Source organism: Neovison vison, chromosome 3 (genome assembly GCF_020171115.1).
Source record: "Neovison vison isolate M4711 chromosome 3, ASM_NN_V1, whole genome shotgun sequence".
Classification (NCBI taxonomy): Eukaryota; Metazoa; Chordata; class Mammalia; order Carnivora; family Mustelidae; genus Neogale; species Neogale vison.
The window spans coordinates 49,248,287-49,260,527 of NC_058093.1; the positions used below are offsets into that span (position 1 = coordinate 49,248,287).

The following is a 12,241-nucleotide window of genomic DNA, read 5'->3' on the forward strand; positions in this document are numbered from 1 at the left end:
CTCTGTTCCCATCTCTTCGCCTACCAAAATTTCCAAAAACCAGCAGAGATAGGACTTGGTATATCTGGCTCCAAAGATAGAATGATGGGTTTGAAATGTGACAATGCTGGAAAAGAAATGACAGAAGCATTTTGAAACCCCATACACACTTTTAATTAATAACTTTTCTTTCTTTTTAATCTAAACTTTTATATGTGTGATCCAATTCTAATTGCTATGTTTTAGAATTTCAGAAGTTATTAACAAACGAAAAGACAACATATTGTCTGCATGGTCCAGATTTAAAAAGTATTCATTTGGGTTGGTCCTATACAGGAATCACTCTGGCAAGCATTACCGTCAAACACAAAGTCTAAGTGCTCGCTTCGGCAGCAGGTACACTGAAATTGGAACAGGACAGACATGATTCACACGGCGCCTGTGCAAGGATGACATGCAAATACAAAGTCTGATCGCTTTTCCAGAACAATGCATTCCAGATATTTTAAACCAACTGATATTAATCAACAAAATATAAATTAAGCATATACTAGATACAAAACAATATTCTGTGTTTGAAAAATATGAAGTAGTACTACTGTAGTCCTAGATTCTCTAATTGAGAATTTCCCAGGACGCTCAATAAAATTGCGATAATGCTTTTTTACTACGCTAACCAAATTACTCAATTTCATGAATGTCTGTCTGCTAGAGGTTAGGAATTAGATTATACTCTTTTTTCCTATACCCAATGCCTCATGTAAGTAGCTGATTCACATGAGGTAATTACTATATGTTTGTTGAGTAAATGACCACTCATACAATGTGTGCATGCCTACACGCACACACACACACACACACACAATAGGTATTTATGTTTAATGCATATACATATATACATAGGTATGTGCAATATTTACATACATGCACATAAGAAATTATTTATTTATGTGAAATTTTGTGTGTGTGTGTGTGTAAAATTAGAATGACAAGTGTAGTATAAAATTTCCATCATACCAGTGTTGAGAAGACAAGGCCATAGCCAATCTGTGCTGTGATGTTATAGGACGAGTGGTAATCTACAGCGAAGGTAGGTGGCAACTGGTTAGTCAATATTTCAACCAAATTCCTGGCATAATAATGACCTTTATGGCATTTTTCTGGACACTGTTTTAAAGAGTTTTTCCACGAAGCAGATTTTGGCTTAGCTGCTTTTTCATGAGGTCCTGAAAAGACCGTTTAGAAAAGAAAGATAACTTCCACCCTAATATCTATTTCTGTATTACATAGAAATGTGCAATAAAACATGTAATATATATTTTTATTACCTGAATTATATATTCCAAGGTCCAAAGACTGAAAAGGAGGTTTCAATTTATTGTTTCCAGCACTCTTGAAGGCCAATGTCCTTTAAAATTTTCACATTATGGGAATGGAATATGCTCAGGGGTCAGCTGGAAGTTTAACACAGGAGAACTCTGCAGCTGTGGCTACTCTGGGCTTGAGCTCAGCAGGAGAGGATAGGTCCCCTTCTGGCCATTCTGTAAGTTCTGATGAGCTCCCCAGAGAGTTACAGATAATACTCCCTGTCCTGACCAAGTTACATGGATTTGGAGCCAAATGATGCAGATGAACAGTAATAAGATCTTATACTTGCACAGCACAATATTATCTGCTTCTCACTGCAGTCTTTTGAAGAAAACTACTTGTCTCTAGGTTATAGACAAGGAAACCAAACTTTGGTGAGGTTTAGGGGTATGAGATAATAAAAATCACATAATTGGTCTCTGCCCCCGGTTCCTGACAGAGCTCCTAAAACCCTTATAATTTGGACTTTCCTCAGTGATAGGAGTGGACCTTGTTCTAAGACTCCTGGATGGCTCCTGGATGAGGTTGGTCACCAGAAAGACCAAGCCACGATTAGAGGCTTGGAACTTTCCACCCCATCTTCCCATTCTCCAGAAAGGGAAGAGGGGTTGGAAAAGATGTTTGTGATAAATCATGCTTACATGATGAAATCTCCGTTAAAAATCCCAGAAGTGGGTGGTTGGGAGCACTTCTGCTGCTGAATTGGTGAACACACGGAGATGCTCGGAGAAAGCATGGAAATTCCGTGGCCCTTCCTATACACCTTGCCCTCTGTATACCTATCTGGATGTTCACATGTATCCTTTATCATATCCTTTTATAATAAGCTGATAGATAGTAAATAAACTGTTTTCTTGAGTTCTAAGAGCCACTCCAGCAAATTAATCAAATCTAAGGAGGGGGGTTGCAGGAACTGCCAATTACAGCTGATCAAGCAGGAGCACAGGTAACAATGTAGACTTGCGATTGATATCTAAAGTGGGGGGACACTTAACCCCCTTTAACTGAGCCCTTAACATGTGGGACCGGATGCTATCTCCAGGTAGATAGTGCCAGAATGGACTTAAATTGTAGGGCACCCGGCTGCTATCACATAATGGCTTGGTGTGGGACACCCTCCCCCACATAGCTGGTGTCACAAGTGTTGGGAATGTGAGGCCAAAGAAGAAACTCGGAGGAGGACTGGGTTTTTCCTACTCAAGTGGCTTGTGAAAGCCCACAGTACAAAAAGGTGAAATTGGAATTAGAACCTATAGACCTGGTCAGAGGTAGAGAGGTCAAGGATAAAAGTGATTCCAGGCCCACTATTTCCTGGCTACGTGACCTTCTAAAAGATTCTCAAGCTCTCTGAACTTGAACAACCTCACCAATAAAGTAGAATAAAAATCTCTCACACTGTTATTCTGTGGGTGAAATAATGTGTGGAAAACAGTTTTGTTGACAGCAAAGTTATTACTCAAGGTTCATGTCATATTTACTCTTTTTCTCCCTGCAAATAGTAACAGGATAGTTTCCTAGAAGCATTCAGTTTTTGAGAAACAGGTAGAGAATCCATTCTCTGTAATTCTGACTTCTCCAAAACTCTCAGCCAAAAGTATTTCTAACTCATTTAGCAGCAGAGTCTTACCTGAACTGACAGGCCTATTTATTATCTTGTTTTCCTCTATTCGGTATGACTATTCATTTGTTCCACAGAAGAAATATCAATATAATTATAAGGTTACAAGTTGCTGCCTCACACCTGTAGGACGTGTTCTGGGATAATTGCTAACACAGCACATCATTTTCTAAAACTCAAACATCCTCTACTCCAATGTACATATGACCTTAGAGATTTTGGAGTCATTATGGGGCTTGTAATATGGAGTAGGGCCCCAGTGACCCAGCTTACAGACGTCCCAATGACAGGACCCCCCAATTCTGAGTGAATTTTACTGGTACATCAGAGGCTGGGTGATTCTGATGTCAACTACAGGTTGGGTCTGCTCCTGAGGAGACTAAGGACAGCCTCACAGACGTCACACATTTCTAATCCCACACTTCAACCTGATCCCCGGTCCTGAAACTAAGGAGGCTATTTGAATGATTCCTCTCATAGCAACACATCCGAGTGCTAGAACTGGAAGCCATGGTGGAAAACGGATGTGCAAAGACCCTGGGCAACACGTGAGTCTGGATCCCTGAACTACCGCTTACCGGCTCTGCACCTGTGACAGGATTACCAAGATCTGTAAATCTGATCCTCTCATCCTTAAAGTGGGAATTTAAATAATGTATCTGAGGCCTGGGGTAATTTTTAAATGGCACAGTATATATAAAAGTGCTTTCTGCGGTGACTGATTGATAATAGGTGTCCAGAAAAGGGTAGATTCATTCTGTTTTCCTCTGTTAGCATGTCCGTGGTATTTCCATTAACAAAAATTTCTACCATAAGGTATTTGTGACGTTTTCTTCAAGTTGCTGATTTGTTGTGGTGGTAGTATGTTAATTGAAATAGCTGAGGGTTGTTATTTTTTTTTTTTTTTTCTGAATCCTGGTCTGGATTAGTGCCATTTTTAAGTCCAGAAAGTTGCATTTCTGGTTTAATTCCAATATTATTTTGCCAAGTTATTTTTTTTAAAGAAAACAAACTGTTTTAATAATGTATGAGGATTATAATGCATGTGTCTCACAGTTTGCAGAAAACAGAGAAAAACACCCATAAGTGATAAAGTGTGTTTATTGTAGGTCAACTAACTGCATTTCTCAAACCTGGAATATATGGAATTTGATGGCTAGCTCTAGTCTGTAGAGAACTATGGGACACACACTGTATCTTGGCTATGACTCATTCTGAAGTTCTAAAGGCTGGAGCACATGATAATAGCACATGAGCTTTGGCAGGACTAAGGCACTGAAATTTTTAAAGAGGTCTTGAGTCAAAAAGTTCTCTCAAAGTTTAATTACCACAAGTCATAAATGCACGAAGAGAGATTCCCTCCAGTGCTGGAGTTTCTCCCAGCTGCTGTGTTGGACAGCACAAGAACTAACTCTCAGGCTATCGAGGAACCTTGTGGCAAGGTGCTAAGTATTGCTCTTAGGCTCTTTTTCTCAAATAAGGGAGCGTACATTGCAAAAAGAAGGTGTGCATGTCTATGAAGTTGGTCTTTAAGTCAATGGAGAAATGAAGGACCATTCAGTAAATGGTCCTAGCACCAACAATTATCATAAAATAAAGTAAACCTCACTAATGTGGATCTCAAGAATCAGTGTCAGACAAAATTCAATTTCACATGAACTTTAATGTGAACAGGAACATTTTCATAAGAAAAGATGGAAAACTACCATATGACCTCAAGACAGGGGAGTCTTAAACAAGGAAAAAATGCAGAAAGGGAAGTATTACCAGATTTTACTACATCAAAGTTCAAGATGTCTATGGAACAAAAAGTACTAATAAACAATATTAGAAGACAAGCCACAGACTAGGAAATGATTATATCAGCATATAAGTGACAGAAGATTAGTACCTGGATTCTAGAGATTAGTTCCAGACATTCGTAAGAAAAAAAAAACTAATGGCCCAGTAGAAAAATGGAAAAAAGATATGAATCCCAGAAGAGGAAACACTGACCAGTAAATACATGAAAAGATGTTCACTGTGACAACTAATACGGGAGATACCAATATAAACAGATGAGGCAAAAATTTTCAAGGCTCATATTGCCATATTCTGTTGCAGTGGTGAAATGGCAAATCTCATGTGTTGTTGAAGGGCAGTCTGAATTAATAAAGCTACTTTGGCATCATCTCCTGTGGTTGAAGATGACCCCACCCATTTGCCTGGGAATTCCATCCTAGAGCAGGACTTCCCACCAATGGTGCCATGAGCTCTGCATGGGTCATTCATGTATTGGGACTCTGATCCTGGAGGTTTGGAAACAGGTGGGGAGGGAAAAAAGCCAGTCAAAAAATTGTGTATACAGCAGGGATGTCCATTATCACCACTACTATTCAACATAGTACTAGAAGTGCTAGCCTCAGCAATCAGACAACAAAAGAAATTAAAGGCATCCAAATAAGTGTCAGGATATAAAATCAATGCACAGAAACCAGCTGCATTTCTTTACACCAACAACAAGACAGTAGAAAGAGAAATTAAGGAGTCAATCCCATTTACAATTGCACCCAAAACCATAAAATACCTAGGAATAAACCTAACCAAAGAGGCAAAGAATCTATACTCAGAAAACTATAAAGTACTCATGAAAGAAATTGAGGAAGACACAAAGAAATGGAAAAATATTCCATGCTCATGGATTGGAAGAACAAATATTGTGAAAATATCTTTGCTACCTAAAGCAATCTACACATTTAATGCAATCCCTATCAAAATTCCATCCTTTTTTTTTTTTTTCAAAGAAATGGAACAAATAATCCTAAAATTTATATGGGACAAGAAAACACCTCAAATAGCCAAAGGAATATTGAAAAAGAAAGCCAAAGTTGGTGGCATCACAATTCCGGACTTCAAGCTCTATTACAAAGCTGTCATCATCAAGACAGTATGGTACTGGCACAAAAACAGGCACATAGATCAATGGAACAGAATAGAGAGCTCAGAAATAGACCTTCAACTCTATGGTCAACTAATCTTCGACAAAGCAGGAAAGAATTTCCAATGGAAAAAAGACAGCCTCTTCAACAAATGGTGTTCGGAAAATTGGACAGCCACATGCAGAAAAATGAAATTGGACCATATCCTTGTACCACACATGAAAATAGACTCAAAATGGATGAAGGATCTCAATGTGAGAAAGGAATCCATCAAAATCCTGGAGGAGATTACAGGCACTAACCTCTTCGACCTCAGCTGCAGCAACTTCTTCCTAGGAATATCACCAAAGGCAAGGGAAGCAAGGGCAAAAATGAACTATTGGGACTTCATCAAGATCAAAAGCTTTTGCACAGCAAAGGAAACAGTTAACAAAACCAAAAGAGAACCAGCAGAATGGGAGAAGATATTTGCAAATGATATATCAGATAAAGGGCTAGTGTCCAAAATCTATAAAGAACTTATCAAACTCAACAACCAAAGAACAAATAATCCAATCAAGAAATGGGCAGAGGATATGAACAGACATTTCTGCAAAGAAGACATCCAGATGGCCAACAGACTCATGAAAAAGTGTTCCACATCACTCGGCATCAGGGAAATACAAATCAAAACCACCTCACACCAGTCAGAATGGCTAAAATTAACAAGTCAGGAAATGACAGATGCTGGCAAGGATGCAGAGAAAGGGGAACGCTCCTACACTGTTGGTGGGAGTGCAAGCCGGTGCAACCACTCTGGAAAACAGCATGGAGGTTCCTCAAAAAGTTGAAAATAGAGCTACCTTACAATCCAGCAATTGCACTACTGGGTATTTACCCTAAAGATACAAACACAGTGATCTGAAGGGGCACGTGCACCCGAATGTATATAGCAGTCATGTCTACTATAGTCAAACCATGGAAAGAACCTAGATGTCCATCAACAGATGAATGGATAAAGAAGAAGTGACACACACACACACACACACACACACACACACACACACAATGGAATATTATGCAGCCATCAAAAATGAAATCTTACCATTTGTGACGACATGGATGGAACTAGAGGGTATTATGCTTAGTGAAATAAGTCAATCAGAGAAAGACAACTATCATATGATCTCTCTGATATGAAGAAGTAGAGATGCAACGTGGAGGGTTTGGGGGTAGGAAAAGAATAAATGAAACAAGATGGGATCGGGAGGGAGACAAACCATAAGAGACTCTTAATGTCACAAAACAAACTGAGGGTTGTCGGGGGGAGGGGGGTAGGGAGTGGATGGTGGGGTTATGGACATTGGGGAAGTTGGGGAGGGTATGTGCTATGGCGAGTGCTGTGAAGTGTGTAAACCTGGCGATTCACAGACCTGTACCCCTGGGGCTAATAATACATTATATATTTATAAAAAATTTTTTTATATCACCAAAAAAACCTGTGTGTGTATGTATATATATGTATATACATATATATGTATATATAAATATACATGTGTATCATAGATATTACAATACTATTTTTATAAAAAGTAAAAACATACAAAATGTCTAAAGATTATGCATGCATATTGTGCATGTATAATAGTATAGAATATGCTCAGGGAAGATACACGCCAAATGCAGTGACGATTGGAGTTACCTCTGAAAGCGGAGAGACGAGAAGCCAGCGATACACAGGGGGGCTTCAGCCATATCTGTAATAATTTCTTTCCTCCAAAAAATGACACAGGTATGGCTGATGTGTTAGTATTCAATAGGTTTGCATAGTGGATACACAGGACTTTGTTATATATTCTGGCATATTCTTTTATGTGTGAAAAGTTCTATAATATATATTTAATGTAAAAATGCTGTTCACTTGATAAACAATTCACTTTGTGCCTATAAAGGCAAACACTTGGAAGAACTGGGAAACTTCGGAGTCCCTGGGATTTTGGCCTCTTTTGCGGCATGATCAAAACCTTTTGTCACTTCACTTACTTTTCCCAAGTTTTACCTCAGAGCATCAAACCACACATTTTCAGAGGTAGAAAAAGGACGGGCGTGGACGAGCAGTGGCACAGAAAGTTTCCGCCGCCCCGCAGCTGTCTTCCAGCTCTATAAAGAGTGCTTTGTCCCGCTTCCTGCCCCATCGCCACATCCTGGAAGTCCTGCCGTTTCCTCCTCTGACTTCTGGGATGTGCTGGGGCAGGGCAGCCGTGAGGATTGTCATTCAAACAGGGCTGCAGCTGCTGAGCGTCTTGTCCCACTCCCTGATGCTAAACAGCCCTTTGAGTCTTTTAATAGATTCTTGGAGGAGGAGGAGGAAGTGGAGGCTGAGGTTAGCTTGCTAGCTTGTGTGCCTGTCTCAGCCGGCTTGGCATCTGGCACTAAGCCTACCATTTAGTCAGATGGTATTGTTTTCTGTTGCATAGGCACACACGCACACAGAGCAGGAGCTCAAGCCCCTCAAACTAGATGTCTCCAGGCCCACAGGTTACATTGCCCTGGCCAGAATTATATTTAACCACACGCTGGGGTATAAGCTCAGAGGACACATTCGTTGGTATCTACTACCATGTCAAAAGAGGTTCCGTTTGTCTTCAAGTAGGCAATAGGGCAGAGATAGTAGGTGAAACTTCCTTCAAATAATTTGTACTATTTTTAGTGAAAAGAACTTTTGCAGAATGTGGTAAAAGGATCAGTTCAATCAATTCTCTCACACAGAGGATTTGGGACCTTTCTAGGGGGGCCTTGGTGGACCATTAGGGTAATTAGAATGCCCAAATATCTCCTTCCCCAGACTCCTAATGGTGACTAAAGCATAGAACTCTGACCAGTTTTTCCACCCTTACATGGTTCTCTTCCATGCTGAAAGCATCTTAAAACCCATCAAGATCTGCCTTCTCATTCACTATAGTAAGTCTAGAAACTTCAGAACTATTAGCACAGAGGTTGTCAAACTATGAGTCCAAGGGCCATATCTGACCAGCTGCCTGCTTTATAAATAAAGTTTTATTGGAACACAGCAATACTCTTTTTTTTAAAAGATTTTATTTATTTGAAAGAAAAAGGGAGAGAGAGAGAGAAGGAGCAGAAGGGGAAGAGGGAGAGGGAGAAACAGACTCTCCCCTAAACAGGGAGCCCAATGTAGGGCTCGATCCCAGGACTCCTGGATCATGACCTGAGCTGAAGGCAGATGATTAGCTGACTGAGCCACCCAGGTGCCTCAGTAATACTCATTTCTGTACTAATTGTCTGTGGCTGTTTTCATGCTAGAATGGTAAGGATGTTAGTACAGAGAAGAGAGTAGGGACCCAAAGCCTAAAATATTTACTCTCTGGCCCTTTACTAAAAAAGTTTGCTGACCCCTTGGTAATAGAATCCCATAGCTTAGAGGACTGACTAAATTACATGTTATGGCCAAGAAATACTAGGTCAAAAAGATACGTAAGTTCAACTTATACCAAGATTATACTAGAGAAGCAGCAAAACTGGGAAACAAATATGCCCACCTCATTTATTTAGTTTTTACAAAGTTAAATAAGTACCCCTCCAGAAAGTAGTCCTTTCCTTGATTAGAAATTGTTTCCTGTTGACCCATTACCATTCTCCACAACACCAACTATGTGATACCACAGAACTTTAGTTTCTCTTTGACTCCTCCTCTTTATTCAAGCTGTGGTTGCTTGCTGGACTTGTCACCCCACACTTGATGGCTAGAGGCCAAGATGACCCTGACACTGGCATAGCCCAGAGTCTGGGGAGGCTGAGAACATATGATAAACCTGCCCTTTAAAGGGCAACACAAACAAGCTTCCCCAAGCTCTGGGCCACAGGTACCTCACCGGTCTGTGACTACTACTGCTCTTTTGTCTTATGAGAAGATTCAGACAGATGCTGACTGGACATAGAAGGCAAATGATCACATTTTCATTCTGTGAGTTCCAAAATCACCTGAATGATGTAAGAAAAATGACTATCTTTAAGAACTCCATCTAAAACTTACTGTAGTTAATGTTGTTGGTTTCCAGGTAGATTGTAATTACCAATATTATGTCCACAACAAGGTACCTGACAGAGTTAGCTAAGCAAAGAAAAATCTGCTCTGTGTGTTTGTTTCTCGATTTGTCTGCTTCGTGGTGACTAAAGTGAAGGCCAGGAGACTGGAAATCATGGGCAAGTCACTCGCCCACTTGGGGTGTCAGTTTGACTCTGGGAATGAGGAGTTTGGAATAAAGAACAAGGAAACGCTCTTCCTAGTTTAGAAAGATATGTCAAGCAGAGAGAGTCGATTATCATATAGTGAAACACAGAGGACATGGGGAGATGGAGAGGAGAAGAGAGTTGGGGGAAATCAGAGGGGGAGACGAACCATGAGACTGTGGACTCTGAGAAACAAACTGAGGGTTTTGGAGGGGAGGGGAGTGAGGGGTTGGGTGGGCCTTGTGGTGGGTATTATGGAGGGCACGTATTGCATGGAGCACTGGGTGGGGTGCATAAGCAATGAATTCTGGAACACTGAAAAGAAATAAAATAAAATAAAATAAAATAAAGTAAGGCAGTTTCACAAGTGTCATCCTATGTTGTTATTTCATGATTTGAGATAACCTGCATCTCTTCCATACTTAAATGCTATTGGAAATGCTGGAACCAGCTTGGCAGCCTTGCGATGGTCTAGAAAGAGCAGATCAAAGTGTGATTCTTGTTTTCCACCATGTCCTTCTTTATAGCAGAGGTATTGCTCAAACAGCAGAGTATGTTAGGGCTTGGATTGTCTTTGTTTTCCAGTACTAACCTGTGCCCACCACTTACTCCATCTTCTCTGTACAGTCCTTCCAAGTAACGAGCCTCAGTTAGTTGATGCTATAGGCCTAATATTAGAGCAAAGCTAAGAAACCCTGGGAGACAGCATAAAAAAAATCTCCAGCCTCAGTGCACCAGACCTTGCTAAACTAAAGCCAAATTCTGAGAATTACAAAATGGCCAGGAAGACACTGCCGCCTGCATGAGTCTTAGGATCCTTCCTCCCCTTCCACTAACCATGCTCAGTTAAACTTTGGTGTGGCCTTTTCTTTCCCAGGTGGAGTCTTTGCGGTGTTAATCCTGGCAGAGTCTTTGTGGTGAAAACCTCAGACTCTGGTCTTTGTTTTCAGAATCTCTGTGCTGAAGAAATCCACTGTTTCCGACTGTGTAGACATAGGAATGTAGTTTTGTGGCTTACAGTGTGTATTTCTGGGGCAAGGCTTGGGGTGCATGAATTTGTACCAAATTTAAGTGATGGATGGGATGTGGAAGGGTTAGGATACACTCTGTTGAGTCCTTTCCAAGTTGCCAAATATTTTTTGTAAAGCCCAAGAGTACAGTCAGGCTTGGATTTCCTTTCCCAACATTCTCAGCTGGTTGCATTTGTACTTCTGTGGGAGTGTACCTGAGTGCTTGGATACTGAAGAGTTGGCATAGAAATATTCTCGGACAATGATGAAAGAAAGATATAAGATCTCCTGCCCAGAAGCTGAGTTTGATGTGGAAAGAAACTAAAATCAATTCCCAACTTGCCCAGTAATATTGTGCTGGTAAAACAAGTCATCCAAACCTGAACATTTAATGATTTTAAAGTAATTTTGGAGTTCCAGAGATTAAGCATAGGAGCCAACTCTCAGAAGGCATGGTGAGATACTAAATCCTACATAAAATTAGAATTAAACTAGAAAAACATTAATTCTTATACTATTGCTTCCTAATGGGTTAGTTTATTCTACATGCCATGAAAGAAAAACAGTGTTATACTTCAGTTAGAAAATGGTATAAGCTGCAATGCACATGTGTCTTGCCAAATACCAATTTTTAAGATATTTTTGAGACCTTAATAAAATGAACTTAAGTAGCACAGAAAGATGTTTCAGAGTGTAACAGTTAAGTAGACACCACTGAATTGGTTTGATAGACTTTTGTTTGGGGATAATAATTTCCTAATTTATTAGGATCCAAGAAATACTCATCTGTTTCAACCAAAGTAGCTCCGTTTTATCATTCTTAAAATGCCTCCTGATATTGAGGATCTCACTGTTATTTCATGGAAAAAATAGTACCATCCTTATGGCCTCTGTAGTTATTATAGAATGAAAAAAGAGTTGAATCAGGAAGAGAATAGTGTGACAGACACCACTGGTGTTTTTGTAGATCCCACACCCCACTCCACCTCACTACTATCTTTCCTTATTCACAGATCTCTAACTTTGTTCTGAGATTTGCAGCAAGCATGGGTTCTGGGATAGAGACCATCCCTGGCCTAGAGATAATCTTGATTGGTCTATGCCAATCACAGTAGTCTTAA

At 40.1% G+C, this 12,241-nt stretch overlaps 1 non-coding gene across 1 annotated transcript; it reads left to right on the top strand.

Annotated features, from left to right (window-relative positions):
- The first annotated feature begins 356 nt into the window (after nt 1-356).
- On the top strand, nt 357-460 carry LOC122903865. The gene has a single exon (XR_006384069.1). It is a non-coding gene; the product is annotated as a U6 spliceosomal RNA (small nuclear RNA).
- The last annotated feature ends 11,781 nt before the right edge of the window (nt 461-12,241 follow it).